The sequence below is a fragment of the Protopterus annectens genome, chromosome 8.part0 (genome assembly GCF_019279795.1).
Source record: "Protopterus annectens isolate FY-2018-M chromosome 8.part0, PAN1.0, whole genome shotgun sequence".
NCBI classification, from domain to species: domain Eukaryota; kingdom Metazoa; phylum Chordata; order Ceratodontiformes; family Protopteridae; genus Protopterus; species Protopterus annectens.
This window is the reverse complement of record NC_056741.1, coordinates 1,641,054,183-1,641,070,637: the sequence shown is the minus strand read 5'-3', so window position 1 is coordinate 1,641,070,637 and position 16,455 is coordinate 1,641,054,183. Positions and strand designations below refer to the sequence as shown.

The 16,455-nt window shown below is 40.8% G+C and overlaps 1 protein-coding gene across 1 annotated transcript in view; it reads left to right on the top strand.

Annotated features, from left to right (window-relative positions):
• NCAPD3 (non-SMC condensin II complex subunit D3) overlaps positions 1-16,455 on the top strand; it is a gene marked incomplete in the record, with an annotated part of 2,635,837 nt that overhangs the window by 1,025,526 nt on the left and 1,593,856 nt on the right.

Here is a 16,455-nt window from a genome sequence, read left to right as displayed (position 1 = left end):
TGCATGATCTTCTGAAGCATTCTGTTGTAGATTATATTATCCAGTGTTTTTCTATCCATTATTGTTAATTTTATGGTATCCATGAAGTACCTTATTTGGTTATGAAATAACTGTTTTGTAATCATTTTGGAATCTTTACATCTATGTAATTTTGCTGTTATGCAGTAGCTTATTTGGTTATGAAATAACTTTTTCTAATAATTTTTGTAATCTTTGTATCTATGTAATTTTGCTATTGTCTCTGGAGCTTTTTACCCTGGGCCTCCGCTGAAAATGGGCTCATGCCCAGTCGGACTTTCTCGGTAAACAAATGTCAAAATAAGTAAAAATATTTATTCTGTACTGTGCGTTTATAATGTTTAGCTTTTCAGCTAGTTTTGATAATTTATGGAACTTGAGGGTGCAGCTTTATTTGTCTGTTAGCATTGAGATATACAATGTTGTGTAATTTGTTTATTATTTACAGGGATCTTCCTTCTGCCTTTTAAACACTTGAGTACTTTATTTGCTCTTGTCATATGATTATTCTGAAAATCTGGAGTGAACACACACTAGCAGAATCATATCCCCTTTGGACCACACATTGTGTCCAAGCAGTGGTGTTAGAGGATATGTGCACCCCTTCCTTGATCTTTAAGCTGGATTGCTTTTCAGTGTGCATTGTTGGAAAGCTCCCGTGTTTGATACATTAATCACAAGCCATCCAAGTGTACCTTTGGAGTTGGTCGTGGTATAACACCACCCCAGTTAACTACTTGAATTGCTTGTGACAGAATGATGACATTGAGTAGTATTGCTGTTATTACTTCAGATCAGCATTCCAGTGTCATTAGAAACATATCTGAGGTTTTCGTCAATTCCTAGTACTTAGCAGTGATGCTATTAAAAGTGATTCTACCTTTAATGACAACAGTTTTGTTTATGAAAGAGTCTTTAAGTCTATTGATGAAAAAATGAAGATTGTAAAAGAACGGAAACTAAAAAGACTTGATAGAGATTTAAAAGCCTATAATAACAAGTCTGCGTACCGTTCATCCCCAGTGTCGCAACAATAGGGTTCAAGACTCATGCATGGTCAAGTAGTAAATGAAATTGGAAATGACCATTTTCAGGGTGAATCATCTTTAAATAATGACACCGAAGAATATTTTTTAGAAGCAGCCGCCTTTTCGACTCAGACATTCGGAAAGAATACAGCAACAAAACCAGAAACAGAATTTTTATCCGGAAAACGACTGGGCGACCAGTGGACAACAACAATCGAGAGGAACTTATTCCAGCAGGGGCAGGATGAACAACAACAGGGGACCATGGAGAGATCGCAAATAGATCATTGTGCTAATATAAAACCTAGAATTTTAATGAACAAGGCTAGGGACTTTATTGTTTATAACTTCTCTTTCTCTGACTTTGATAAATCTATATGTGACCTGTTCTCTAAGGGCCTGACCTTTGTGCCTAGTCGGAACATGAACCTTGTTGAAACAACTATTGATTTTAAATTGTTTGTTCACAAATTAAATCTTCCATTGTTATTTCAACTTAAGTCATATAATTAAGCCATTTTATGCTTCCAGTCCCTATAACCCAGCCCTAAATTCAACTTTAGAATTTATTGAGAAAATGTGTGAACTCGATTTTCGGGCTATTGAAAAACAGCATCAAAAGAGATATAATCTGAACAGAGTTGAAGCAGAAAATCTGCAGTTGTTAATGAACACCAGGGGTATCAGATTTGTTAAACCTGATAGAGGGGAGGTATGGTCATATTTGACATTAACAATTATGTGCATAGGATGGAAGACATTTTAATTAGTAACAATTATAGTATTCAATCAATGAAATGAATGGTGCGCGTAGATGTATCAGGGGCATACTACAGGACCCCTTTGTTGAAGGGGCAATTGGCATTGATGGATTAAATTTTATGTTGGTTATGTAACCCAGGACACCAGCATTGTTTGGTGTCCCCAAGATACACAAAGACATTACTAGTCCACCTGTGAGACCTATAGTGGATGCCCAAGGTTCCATCACTAATCCTTTAGCCAAATTATTGGATGGAAAACTAAAAGCACATGTACTTGCAGAAGCCCACCTATGTAAAGACTCCTGGGACTTCCTTACTAGAATGAATGAAGTAAGGTTTGGAATACATGATATGTTTATAACTATAGATGTAAAAGATCTATATTCATTTATACCCCATGAGTTTGGTAGTGAATGGGTTAATGATTATTTGTATAACAAAGGATTTTCTCAAGATGATATTAACCTATGTGATCAATTATTTGATATTGTCCTTAAAAATAATTTTATCATGTTCAATGACAAGTTGCATTTGCAAAAGGAGGTGGTCGCCATGGGGTCCCCTTGTGGTGGGCTTTATGCTAATATAATTATGTGCATATGGGAACAACGGTTTGTTTTTCTGCTTCTTAAGCAGATGGTCAACTTTTTTCTTTGAATATTTTAACATCAAAATCATAATTTTAATTCCACAATCATCAAAAACCTTGTTAAATTCACCCAGCATATCATAATCATAAGTAAAACCATCAGGCTACTTGCAAACACGCAGTCCCTGTGGCACAGTCTTTTTAACAGTACATTCCTGTAAATACAGGATATCCAAATTGACACATTTAATTTTATACAATTTGTTTTCCAAATCCCTAATGCCCTCCTTCAAGGAGGCCATAGCACTAGAACGTTCAACAACAGCATCGTTTTTTTTAAATTTAAATTGGCCCTGAAAGCATTCGCATTGTCCTTAGTTTGATCAAACCATTCTTTTAAATTATTTTAGTGTCTTAGTTCTGCCTCCACCTGTTGGGCAGAACGTGTAAACAGTACCTTGAGTTGTTTTGGATCCAGTCAGTTGAACCTCAACATTGTGCAACTCGTTCTGTCCATTACAGACCCCGATGGGTGCCTCCCTCCTAGTAAATACCTCCGTTTCCCCAGTACAGGTCCCCGAAAACGACTGGCTTCCACAACCAAACAAAATCACGAAGTGAAGCGTTGGAAACCTCCCCTTCACGTACGTTCGTTTGCACCACAACCCGATTGGTTGAACCTCCTCTTCCCTGTCCACAATGAAAGGAATTTTGTCTGAGACGATGTGCAAAGTCAGATTTCAGACTTCTCATCTCCCCACTGAGATTGATTAAAACTGTTGTTACTTCTCTCTGTTGCGAACATAAACTTTCAAGGTCCAATTGACATACTCCTTCACCCAAAGTTGTTCCCCCATTGTGAGCAGCCACCACTTGCATGCCCAACTCCACACACGAAAACCAAAAAACCACAACAGGTAGAAAAACTGTAATGGAATACCAATAAAACAAGAAATACGGTCCAGGCAGCAACAGGAAATGGCTGTAAAACAGTTGTTTTATTAAAACATCACCACAAGCGCTTTCACCCTGACTCAAATGCAGGGCTTTTTCAAGTACAAGAAAAACATAATGCCCCTCCCAGCACTCTTTTATGCATAGGGGTATTTAAATGGGAGGGGCGTTTTGTTTTTCTTGTACTTGAAAAAGCCCTGCATTTGAGTCCAGCTCTCTTTTATGCATAGGGGTATTTAAACGGGAGGGGCATTTTGTTTTTCTTATACTTGGAAAATGCCCTGCATTTGAGTCAGGGTGAAAGCGCTTGTGATTTTTTAATAAAACAACTGTTTTACAGCCATTTCCTGTTGCTGCCTGGACCGTATTTCTTGTTTTATTGGTATTCCATTTACGTTTTTTCTACCTGTTGTGGTTTTTTTATAATATACAGTTGAAATTACTTTAACATATGTCTACTATGTGCCCTTGCGTTGAAAACAGTAAGAAAAGGAAATCAGAAGTACTTGACTGTGTTTAAATGTACACACACACACACACACACACACACACTCTCGTATGCTTTTGTACACATGTACTTCATACACATGTACAGAAACACACATACGTGTGTACATATATATATATATATATATATATATATATATATATATATGTACGTGTGTGTGTGTATATATATATATATATATATATATATATATATATATATATATATATGTGTGTGTGTGTGTGTGTATGCAGTGAATTATTTATAATAAACAACATAGTGTAGTTAAGTATTAATAATGTATGAATTCTAGTATTCTGGTAAATGTTGTTCAATGATTTGCTTGGTCACTATCACACATTGGCTATGTGTTACACATGCAAACATGCAATCTTGGTCAATGTCTTTGTCATTATTTTTTCTTTGTATTGCTAAGTGCACTTAATTATTATTTTTGCCAATGTATCCTAAGTTGTGGCTGAAAAAGGTCCCGGGACCAGTTCACTTTCCTGGTTACTGAAGTATAAATAAATATGAAATAGAAAAAAGGTGGGTGAACATATCCAAAATAATTGAAGAAGTAGTAAAGTGCATTTTAAGTCTGCATCATTCATGAGAGAGTGTTTTCCTTTAATACAATTTACAGGGCAAATCCCTACCATTTCCAGCAAAGGCTTATTGTGTTAGAACAGTGGCCTTATCAGGAGATATTTACTAGAGGATTGAGTCTAGAACAGTTATAGAAGCAGTTATCTAGTCCTTGGTGCAGACTTTCACCAAACGTTACAAAGTGGATGCTTTTTGTAGATCCAGAGCAGCCTTTGTTGGCCAGTTCTGCCTGGATTACTAGAAAATTCCCTCCCCCCAGTCATCCATCCACTCTTTAATCCTCTACCATTTGTAATACTGCAACAGTCATCTAAGGAAGGGCATATAGTATAGTTGTGTAAGAACTTACCATAGCAGTGGGTGTCATACTGACCACTGTTGCAGCATTCCTTCCCTACCTACCCCCCCTTTACAATTCTTCATTTTTCCTTATGAACTGAGGGGTCTCACTATATTTGTGCTTCTCTTCTCTTAACTGACCAGTTTACTTTGGGTCAAGGCTCTTCAGGCTTACTGGCTTTAAGGTAGTCTGAGGATTTATGCTCATATATGTTGTTTATGTACCTTTACACCCCTGGGCTTGTGTCAGATGTCAGAGATGTATATGGAAGGTTTTGTTTTTGGCACCTTGGTGGACATCCAGGTTATTTGGTGAGATAACAGTTTGCAATACTGCAGCAGTGATCAGTAGGACATGTACCGTTATGGAAAGTTCTTAAACAATTGTACTTTTAACTCCTGCTTCTCGCACACTTAGGATCTCCTCAGTCTCTGATGCACTTCAGTAGAAAGTTCTCATGTTTTAAGCTAAAGTGTTCCTGTGGTCACTAGTTTGGTAGTCGAGCTCTACACCTTCACTCATCGTCTTGGAGAGAACCTCAATGGTCTGGCACTAAACATTCCATCTGAAGACACTGAAGGGAGAAGCTATCAGCCTTTATTGCCACCAGGATCATGGCAGGTGTCCTACACTGAGCCAGAGCATTTTCACTAGAAACAAATATAAGAAGAATGATAGGATTTGCCTGCCTTGTATCCTGCAGGAATGGCATAAAGAAAATGAACTTTAGAGCTCTGTGGATGATGCTGAGCTCTTAAATGAAAAGTGAGGGTTTAAACCTATGCCTGTACTCTTCCTTGGCAGGGAAGGAGAGGCTTAAAGGTGGTACATAACACACTTTGTCCTACCCTGGGATGTGTGTGGTGTTGGATATAGTACAGTTGAAATCTCTTTGATTAGACAGAGTTCACAGATGACTGTACTATCCATGAAGTTTACGTCGTGGCCATTGGTTTGGGGTTACTCATACCAAAGCTCCTTCCTCACTCCATGGCTTCCATTAGGCCTTTCTTACTGTGGCTGTTCAGATATTGCTCAGGTTTTACCTGAAGTGGAGGCATGACTTTGGGAAGGTCACATATTTTGTTTCCTTTGCTTTGGCAAAGGAAGTGCATTTAGTTTCCAAAGACACACTTTTAAAATACTTTTCTGGCTGCAATTAAAAGATTTTCCAAGAGGAGTGTGGTTGCTTTAGTTTCAAGCATATCTCCACTGCTGAAGTGTACATCATGCCCATTACTCTATATGTTTACCAAACTTTGTGTTTGACCATAACTCGAGATTTAATGTTTTGCTTCATCTTTGTGGGGATTTAGCCTTCTATATGAGCATCATTGCATAGAGGAATGAAACCTTTTTTGCAAACCGTGTGGCTGGGGTTCGATTAGAAGCCCCAGCACTAGGTATGAGAGGGTACATAAGGAGTCTTTACTGGGATTTGGGACCAAGTGAAACATTAAGGCTGGCTGCCAAAGTGGAAACTTGCTTTGAAGGAGCAATTTCTCTATTATTTTTAGACTTGAAATTATGTGTAAAGCTGATGGTCAGAGAGTCTTCCTGGTCAATGATTATTCCCTGGAGGCAAGAAAGCAAAGGACACAGTTTCATGGGGCCATGAGCAAACTGAAAATTAGAATATTGCTCTTTGTTCTCCTTTGTCTGGCATATTTGAAAATTTGTCTTAAAACTGTATCTACAGGAGCTTTGAAAATATTTTCAGGATAGAGAGAAAATGAACACACAGAGAATCAAAGGATGCAAGAGGGGGTGGGGGATCTGTGCAACTTTCAGAATGTGTGGCAAACCATTCATCTGATGAGAATATTAAGTCTGAGCCTTGCTTTGTTGTATAGAGGGATTGAGATCCTGCTTCGATCCTAGCAACCATGGTTCGATTAGTATCTCCAGCAGTGGAGAAGATAGGCTTGGATGGGGAGTAGTGAACGGTCAAGGCCTCATCAATTTGTGGGGGAGGGGGGGTGGAAGTTATGCTCACTCAAAGGTAAAACAAGTCTGTGTAATTTTTCGGGTGAAGACTGGGGAAACCACTTTTTGTAGTTCCGTGGAGGAGGAGTGGCTGCTTTGGTGAGAACACTGTTTAAGGCAGTGAGGGGGTGGCCTCTTAGCTTCTTGCATAGCCCCCTCCCAAAAAAAAACTTGGCCTAGTGGATGCTGGGGGGGGGGTTAAGGTCTAGTAAGTAAAAATGCCAAACGCCCCGATTACTGCCAAAATGATTGCCTTTCCCAGCAGACTCTCATGCTTGGTGATGGGAAGCGCATGAGTTTGTTCAGGATGAGGCTGATTGGCAGGTAGTAAGGGAAAAAAATGAATTCCAGGAACCACCAAACAATTTCCAGTATTGAATACTGCATGCAGACTGGTATAAAAAAGCAATAATACTTTTGTTTCATTTAATATGGCATTTTGCTAATGATGTTTTTTCAAGTGTTCCAACTAGTAATGATTTGGGGCAAGATTCTTTAGATGAAAGTATTGATACTTTTTTCTCTTGTAATTCATTTTGTGAAATGGAAAAAGGTGAAAATGCATATTGTTTATTAAATACTACTAGCATTAAACATAAAAGTAGTTATATCCCCCCTTTTACTAATAAAACTATCAGTTTTCGTGCATTGTGAATTTTTCACTAGAGAAAGCATATTTTGAATTTTTGAATAAAAAGCAAAACGGTGGTATTAGCTGTAATCTAACTAAAAATTAATGGTTGGCATTTAAATATATGAGTGAGAGGATTTGATTTTTAAGCCCTTGGATAAGGGTAATAAAGTGGTAGTGATGAGTTGTCTGCATTATTTGAAAATGTGTTATGACAATCTTGATAATAGAGAAGTATGCAGAGAAGTTGGTTGGGGGATTATGAAGCAACTATGGTGAATTTTGATAATTTGATTCAGAAAGGTTAGAGATTGGGGTATTTTACTTTCAAAGATGTGGAAACTAAGTTTTGCATGGAAGGCTATACTATGGCAAGCTTTTATTGCCTTTCTAAAGTACATAAGTTAATAGACCCAATGGGACGTCCAATTGTATCTGCCTGTAACTATTTTCTACACAATGTTAGCATTTTATTACATGACCAGTTGTTGCCAATAGTAGAGAAACTGCCCTCTTATGTAAAAGACACATTTGATTTTTCAGACGGAGTAAAATATGTTAAATGGACCAACTCAAAATATTGGATAGTAATAGATGTTCAGAGCGTCTATACCAGTATTTCACACCAATTTGGTATTGAGGCTCTTATTTTTTTTTGGGGGGGGGGGGTAATTCCTTGGCTTATTATCTAATTGATTTGGTACATTTCTGCCTCACACACAATTATTTTAATTCAATGGTATTTTGTATCATCAGATTAAAGGTACAGCGATGGGGGGCACCTTTTGTCCCCCCATGTATGCTAATCTACTTATGCGTCTGAGGTAGAGTACCTTTATAAAATGGACATTTTCAACAGTATGTGATTAAACATTATCAATACATAGATGATCTTATTTTTTGTGTGAAGGCGGATGACCAATGGTGGAGTCATTTGTACGAGACCTCCACAAGAACAGATTTGGGTTGGCATTTGATGGATTACAATGTGGGAGCAATACTGTCTTCTTGGATGTGGACCTAAGAGGCGAGAAAGGCTGTATCAGAACTGGAATTCACAGGAAATTTAATAGCATTAAGAAGTATTGTATGGATGAGAGAAGTTGTCATCCACCCCACTTGATTAGAGCAATACCATATAATGAATTATTGCATATCAGTAGGTTGAGTAATGATCTAAACAATCTTACTGAAGAGGTATTTAAAACATGCAAAATGTTTAGTAAAATGGGATATGATACCCATTACATACAGATGGCAATCAACCATCTAGATCAGTATTTGGGTTTTCCAGTCTCTGTTAGAAATAATGAGAGACTGGTTAGAAGTGTAGGTAATGAAACTGGTCAAAAAATATTTTTTGTAACAATATATAATATGTTTATAGAGAAAGTAATTGAGATTGTTTATTTGGAATTTTTTTTGGCAAGACAAGTACTTACAGGGCTACTTGCCTCAAAGACCTATAGATGTTCATCGTGTTTCACTGTTGCAGAACTAACAAATGGGTTATCCGGCTCCCAGTAGACCTCAGTCGGTCAGAATACCAAAGGTAAGTAAGTATGACATCAGCTGTCATCACAAAGGGAGGCAGCTGACGTCACTTCCTCAGTCTTCCTTGCCACGGAGCCCGAAGCAGAAGCATTTCTTGCACGAGTGCCAGTCGGCAGTTTACCTTTTTTGTTTCCGACTACAAAGTTGAAGTCAACTAGAGTTAAGTACCCCATTGGGGATCCTCTTTTCTTGCCTTAACGAATGTCAGAAAAGGTTAATATTTGTCTTGCCTGTGGAAAGTAGATTCCCCATAGAGATTTTCATTCCCATTGTATTATTTGTTTAGGCCTTGACCATGTCATTCCTAATTGTGATCTCTGTGCCTCCTTTAATCCGCATACTATTCGTTGTCAGGCTAAGCTTTTAACTAAACATTTTGGAATTTGGCTTACATTTGTCGGTATGGTGTCCGCTAGTTTTCAGGTATCCCCAAGAAACATAAGGATAAGGACTGTGACAGCCTTCAGAAGGTTAAGTCCTCGGATGATGTTAGGATGGTCGTCAGTCAAGTGGTAGCCAGTGAGGCGCCTTTGCCACTCCTGCAGTCCCCGGATTTTCAACCACAGGCCTCGGTTGTCAGAGTACCCCAGGCCTCCGGCCTCCATTTTGCCTTCTGACCTTTCACCTGTCACCTCTTCAGCTGGATCTGGAGCCGCTAAGCTGTCGCCGGTGTCTGAGGACTCCGGTCTTCGTTCAGACAGCAAGTTCATACCATTGACCTCTACTGCAACTTCGGCAGTTGCCAGGCCTCCTGAATCCTTTAGACTTGCAGGTAAATCTTCCAGTCGTAAGCCTGTGAAAAAGCAGGCTCCAGTTTCTTCTCGTTCCCTTCAATCCCAAATGGTTAAAATGGCTAAGGACCTTTGACTCTTATTAGGGGTTCACAGCCTGCTCCTTCTAAAAGGAGTAGAGATGTTTCTCCTGAGGCTTTGTCTTTTTCTGGTTCTGATTCTTCTAGCATTTCTGCTGATGAAGAGGAAGTTTCTCAGGCTTTTTCTCCTTTTGAGGATTCAGATGCAGAGGAGTCCATCTCTTCTGCTTCTCCCCCAAAGGAATTTCTCTTTTGGTGATACTTTGAATACTGTCAGGGAGCATTTTAAATGGGAAAGTCAGGATTATCCCCAATCTAAGAAAAGGATTAGGGAGTTTTTGGATTTACCACAGCATAAGCCTCTGGCTATTTCCAGTGTTGGAAGTGGTTGATAATTTTTTTTTGGAAAATTCCTTAACTCCAAATTTGGTTCCTCCTGCTCCCAGGAATCCTGACAGGTACTATAGAGTCCCTGATTCTCATCTGTTTCTTTTCAGGAATCCGTTGGCTGATCCTGAGGTTACTTCTCAAGGCCCTAAAGGTGTTATGGCCACTGTTACCAAAAATTCTGTTCCTTCTGACAGGGAATCTAGGAACCTAGATAGGTGGGGTAAAAAAGTTTATACCTCTGCCACTCTTGCTGTTGTCTACTAATTGTCTTTTTCATATGCTGAAATACCAGCAGCACACCTTGGAGGCTATTAAGTCTAGGATAGCAAGTGTGCCTCTTTTGTCAAAGAGTAAGGATATGCAGGATTTGCTGAATTCTGCCAGTCTTGTCAATAAACATTCTTTACATTGTGGTTTTGACATTCTAGAAGCCTCCTGCAGGGCTTACAGCTGCTGGATCTGTTATTAGAAGGCACGCTTGGCTCAGGGAAAAGCCTCTTCCAGAGTCTGTCAAGGCTAAGCTTTTAGATGTACCTTTGCATAAGGATAATCTTTTTGGCAGGAAAGCAGAGGAAGTGCTCAAGAAGATGGAGGATAAGGCCAAGTCTATGCAAACTGTTAAGGATTTTCTGCAAGTTCAACCTCCTCGCTTTAGCAAGAATTACCCTTCTAAGAGTTGGACATTTTCTGATACCAGCAGACAGAACCGTTCTAGGACTAGAGGTTACAAATCTTCTGGAGGGCAGGTGGCTACCCCTCAAAGTCTAAGTGTTGGCAGGCTTCCACTTCCAAGGCGGGAAGTTCTAAGCCTGCATCTCAATCAAAACACTCAATGACTTTATCCAACTTCTGCCTGTTCTTGCCTGCCTAGATAGCCCTTTAGGGGGAAAGTTGGCCCTTTTTGCAAATGTCTGGGCCACTATCACGGATGACAAATGGGTACTCAGAACTGTATCCCTGGGGCACAAGGTTTCTTTCCACATTTTTCCAGGTCCCAAAGGATTCCCGGACGCTCCTCCAAACCAAAGGGCAGAAGCAGAAAAACAAATTTTGTCTCTGTTTCTTCTGGAATCAGTAGAATCAGTTCCTGCCCAGCAGGTAGGCCAGGGTTTCTATTCCAGACTTTTCCTAGTTCCAAAAAAAGAAGGCACCTGGCATCCTATCCTAGATCTATTCATTCTGAACTCTTTCTTGGTAATTCCAAAGTTCAAAATGCTCACTCTGCATAAGTTGCTGCCATAGTTAGAAAAGGATTCCTGGCCGGTAACTTTGGATCTGAAAGAAGCTTATCTGCACATCCCTATCAGGAAAGTTGCAGGCAACACCTTCGTTTCAGGGTGGGCAAGCAACATTATCAATTCTCTGCACTGGCTTATCTACTGCTCCCAGAGTTTTCACAAAGTGCCTGGCTCCAGTCATTGCTTTTTGCAGGCAGAAGAAAATTCAGATTTATCCATACTTGGACGACTGTCTGATTCAAACAAATTCTCAGGAACAGCTGTTAAAGGATCTAGAATTTGTAAAGACTCTTCTGTCTTCCGTGGGTTACACTCAATGAGGAAAAATCAAAAATGGTGCCATCCAAGGAGATAAAATTCCAGGGAGCGAGTCTGAACACAGTCACCCAGATGATATATCTCACCCAGGAGAAGCAGAGAACTTTTTCAATTTATTTCAAGGACTTGGCAAGCCTGGCCCAGCTAAGAAATACCTGCAAGCTCTGGGATTCATGGCATCTTGTATTCTCATGATTCCATATGCAAGACTGTATATGAGGAAATTGCAATGGTATCTCAAGAACATTTGGTGTCAACACACACAGGACCTGGATATGATGGTTCCTGTGCTTCCATGTTTGCAGACAGAGTTTCTGTGGTGGGTAACAGCCTGTCTACAAAACAAAGGCATGCCTTTACCACCCACCTCCTGCCACTCAATTTCTTACCACAAATACATCTGACTACGCCTGTGGAGCACACCTGGATGGTAGATGTATACAGCGACGTTGGAATGCCCAGCAGATGCACCTGCACATAAATCTAAAGGCGTCGATAGTTCAGCAGGCCTTACTAGCTTTCAAGCATCTTCTTTCTCCAGGGACCCTGCTCATCAGAACAGGCAACACCACAGTCATGGTGTACATCAAGCAGGAAGGAACGCATTCTTACCCCCTGTGCAGGCAAAGCATGAATCTTTGGTCCATAACAGCATCCCTGGGCCTGCATCTCCTAGTTCAATTTCTTCCAGGAAGGCTCAGTGTTGTGGCAGACCAGTTGAGCAGACAAGCCCTGGATCTTCTTTTACAGCATCATTCAATGTTGGGGCACACCTCGGGTTGATCTTTTCTTCTCACCAGATAATCATCTTCTACCTCTTTTTTGCACCACATAGCATCACAGCAGAGCCTGGAAAGTGGATGCTCTGTCCTTCCCTTGGACGCTGCTGTCAGTTTATGCCTTCCCTCCTCTTCCTCTTCTTCCCAGAGTATTATTGAAGATCAGGGATGAATGACCAAAGACTATTCTCATAGCTCCGGACTGGCCCAGACAGCATTGGTATCCACTGCTTAGCAGTCTCTCCCAATTTCCTCCTTGGCATCTTCTTCTGAAGCCAGATTTTTTGGTTCAGGAAGGAGGAAGGATTCTACATCCTCATCTTCAGTTCTCCATTTGTCAGCATGGCTCATTGTATGACTCCTTCCTTTTCTTCTTCCCTTTCCCAGCAGGTGGCTGACGTGCTGAGGGAGGCCAGGAGGCCTAGCACTAGGAAGTCTTATGCTGGCAAATGGTAAAGATTCTCTCATTGGATGAAGCCTAGAGGGGACTCTTCTTCTCAGCCTACCCTTCCTCTGTTCCTGGACTACCTGGCAGATTTGCTTCAGGGTGGTCTTTCTTTTTCCTCTTTCAAGATCCATGCTTCAGCCATTTCTGCTCATTTTTCTTTTGAGCAACCCATTTTCTCTCATCCCCTGATGAAAGTGTTTCTCGGAGGTGCTTGCAAATTAAAACCTTCCCAAAGGGCACCTACTCCAGCCTTGGATCTTAATTTTGTTCTAGAGAAACTCACTGTTCCTCCTTTTAAGCCAGATGCCACTGCAGATTTAAAGTTTCTCTCTTGGAAGACTGCCTTCCTCTTGGCTATAACTTCAGCAAGGAGGGTTTCAGAGCTGCAAGCTTTAATGGCTGTGGAGCCTTTTTTATTTTCCATACAGATAGGGTCTCTCTGAGAACCAACCCCTCCTGTATGCTTAAGGTGGTTTCTAGCCTTACTCTTAATCAGTCCATACACCTTCCTGCCTTTTTTCCTAGTCCTCAAAATAGAGGTGAAAGGATCCTACACTCTCTTGATGTGCACAGACAGCTCAGGTTTTACCTGGGCATGACTAAAGAGCTTCGGAAATCAGCACAGTTATTGGTCAGTTTTGCCCCTGGAGCCCAGGGCAAGGGTATTTTTAAGCAAACCATTTCTAAATTGATTGCTCATTGTATTACTTTTCGTTATTCCTTTCATGGCAAGGTTCCTCATCAAGAGGTTAGGACCCACTCAACTAGGGCAGCTTCCACTTCTGCAAACTTTTTAAGGGGTGTCCCTACTAAAGACATTTTGGAGGCTGTGACATGGTCTTCTGTTCGCACTTTCACAAAGCATTATAATTTGCCTTTGTTTTCCAGAGCCAGGGCAGGGTATGCCACTACTGTTCTGCTGGGCATTATCTCCAATCCTTTTCTCTGGGATTTGGTAATCAACCCATTTGTTAGGACTGCAACAGTGAAACACTGTGAACATAGTACATTTGTGTATACTTACCATAAATGTAGATGTTCGAGTGTATTCACTGTTGCAGTCCTGGTTTCCCTCCATCCCTTCCCCCTTTCTTGGTCCTCTCCTGTTCTCTTTTCCTGAGGTACAGGCTAAATTTGGTATTATTTGCCAAAGTTGCTTTTGGTTTAAGCCTTGTTTTCTGGGAGCTTCTGACTGTTATGGCAAGAAAGACTGAGGAAGTGATGTCGGGTGCCTCCATTTGTATCGGATGTCCTGACGTCCTTTACAACCGATGACAGCCGATGTCCTATTTACTTACCTTTGGTATTCTGGCTGATTGAGGGCGACCGGGATCCAAATAACCTATTTGTTAGGACTGCAGCAGTGAATACACTCGAACATCTACATTTATGGTAAGTGTACACAACTGTACTTTTCCTATAAGAGGGGCAGAAGTCTTAGACATGATTGTTCATGCACAATTCGTTTTTCCAGTACAAATACTGGCAGTTCAAATTTTTTACTTTGGATTGAAACCTTGTGGACATTGTTCAATATGCAAATTTACTGTACCAACTTTCCATTTAATTAGTAATAGTGTGTATTATTCATATCATGTCTGTAGTTGAAAAATGTGTTTTTTGCGTAGAATGCCTAGGCAGCTCCTAGGTGCATTTTTTGTGATGAGCCTTCCCAAATGCTTAGGCCCCAAAAGCTGTCCTTTCCTGATAAGTCTCCAGCCATCTGACTTTCTGGCTTGTCTTCCTTTCGGCCAGATGTTCTTCGTGTTTCAATGTTGCAGTCATTACATTTGAGTAATCTGCTGGCAGGTTGCCCTCAGTCGGCCTGAATTCCAAAGTCTTGGGTCCTGCATCGGTTGCTGTCTCCTCTTCCATGATGTCAGGTCGTCAGGGGTATAAAACATGCAGCCGACGCCATTTTCTTCAGTCTTTCTTGCTGTGCGGTGCCCCGAAGCAGAAGCATTTCGCAAGTGCCGGTCGGCCGATTACTGAAATATTCGAGTTTGAGTTTTAGAACCGAAGTCTTCACTAAAGCTAAGTACCCCGTTGGGGATACTTTTTTCTTGCTCCATACCGATGTCAGAAAAAGTTAATAATTTTATTACTTGTGAGATGCAAATACCTCATAAGGATTTCCATTTATACTGTATTCCTTGCCTAGGCCCTGATCACAACGTGCCTGGCTGTCGGTTTTGTGCTAGATTTAACCAACGCACTATTAAGCGTTGGTACATTTTTGCCTCAAAGTATTTTGGAAAAAGATTTAATTACCCAGAAATGTCGTTGGATAGCAATCCGACTACCGGAGTACACAAAAAACGCAAAGAAAAGGACAGAGAAAGGCAGTCGAGATCCAAAACAGATGACAAAGCTTGTTCTAAGCCAGTTGCCGGTACTCCGTGAGGCGCTTTCACAGCCCTTGATACCCACTACCTTAGAGTCGCAGGCCTCTACCGACACCCATGTGGAGTCCGGCATGCCGCAAGATACTCAAGGAATTGGACCGACGGATGTATCTCCCTCGGATGGGTCCAGAGCCGCTGAGCAGCCACCGGCTTCTGAGGGTGTTTTCAGGCCTCAACATTTGTGCATCAAACCGATGACAGCTGCAAAACCAAACACAAAAGCAACTTCTAAAACTAAAAAAAAAAAAAAAATGATGCATGAGCCACATGCACAGGCCTCTATGCCTAAAAAAACAGATGATCAAAATGGCTGAAGACCTTATTACCTTGATCAGGGGTACCCATCCCCCTCCAGATAAGAGGCCTAGGCAAGACACTGATTATGAATCTTCAGATCAGGTTTCTATTTTTTCTGATTCCTCTTCTGATCGGGAATTGTCTATACCTCCCTATGAGGATTCTGATGCAGTGGAGTCTATACCATCTGCATCACCTCCTGAGGATTATTCATTTGGAGAAACCTTGTATACTTTGAGAGAGCATTTTCACTGGGAGAGTCAAGATTTCTCAGAATCAAAAAAAGAGGCTCAGGGATTTCCTTCTCTCTCAGCTCAGGCCTATAGCCCATACCCCTGTTTTAGACATTGTGGATGATGTGTTTTCAGAGTCAAGCTTGACCCCTGACTCCTTACCTCTGGCTCCCAGTAAGCCTGACAGATGTTACAGGGTCCCTGACTCACATAAAGTTTTAATTTAGAAACCCTGCTGCTGATCATGAAACTATTTCACTGGGTCCAAAGGGAGTTAAGGCCTCAACAGCAAAAAATCCTACCCCCTCTGACAGAGATTCAAAGACACTGGACAGATGGGGAAAAAAGATTTATACATCTGCAATCTTGGGAATCAGGGCCTTAAACTGTCAATTTCATATGCTTAAGTATCAACAACATGTTATGGGATTGCTGAAGCAGAAAATGATGTTGATTTCTGAATGTGCAGAAAATAAAGAATTGCAGGAATTATTGCATGCAGCTGAACAGGTTGGAAAGCATACTTTGCAATGTGGTTTTGATTCCTTAACCCCCGGGGGAAATGGGGTGCTCTGG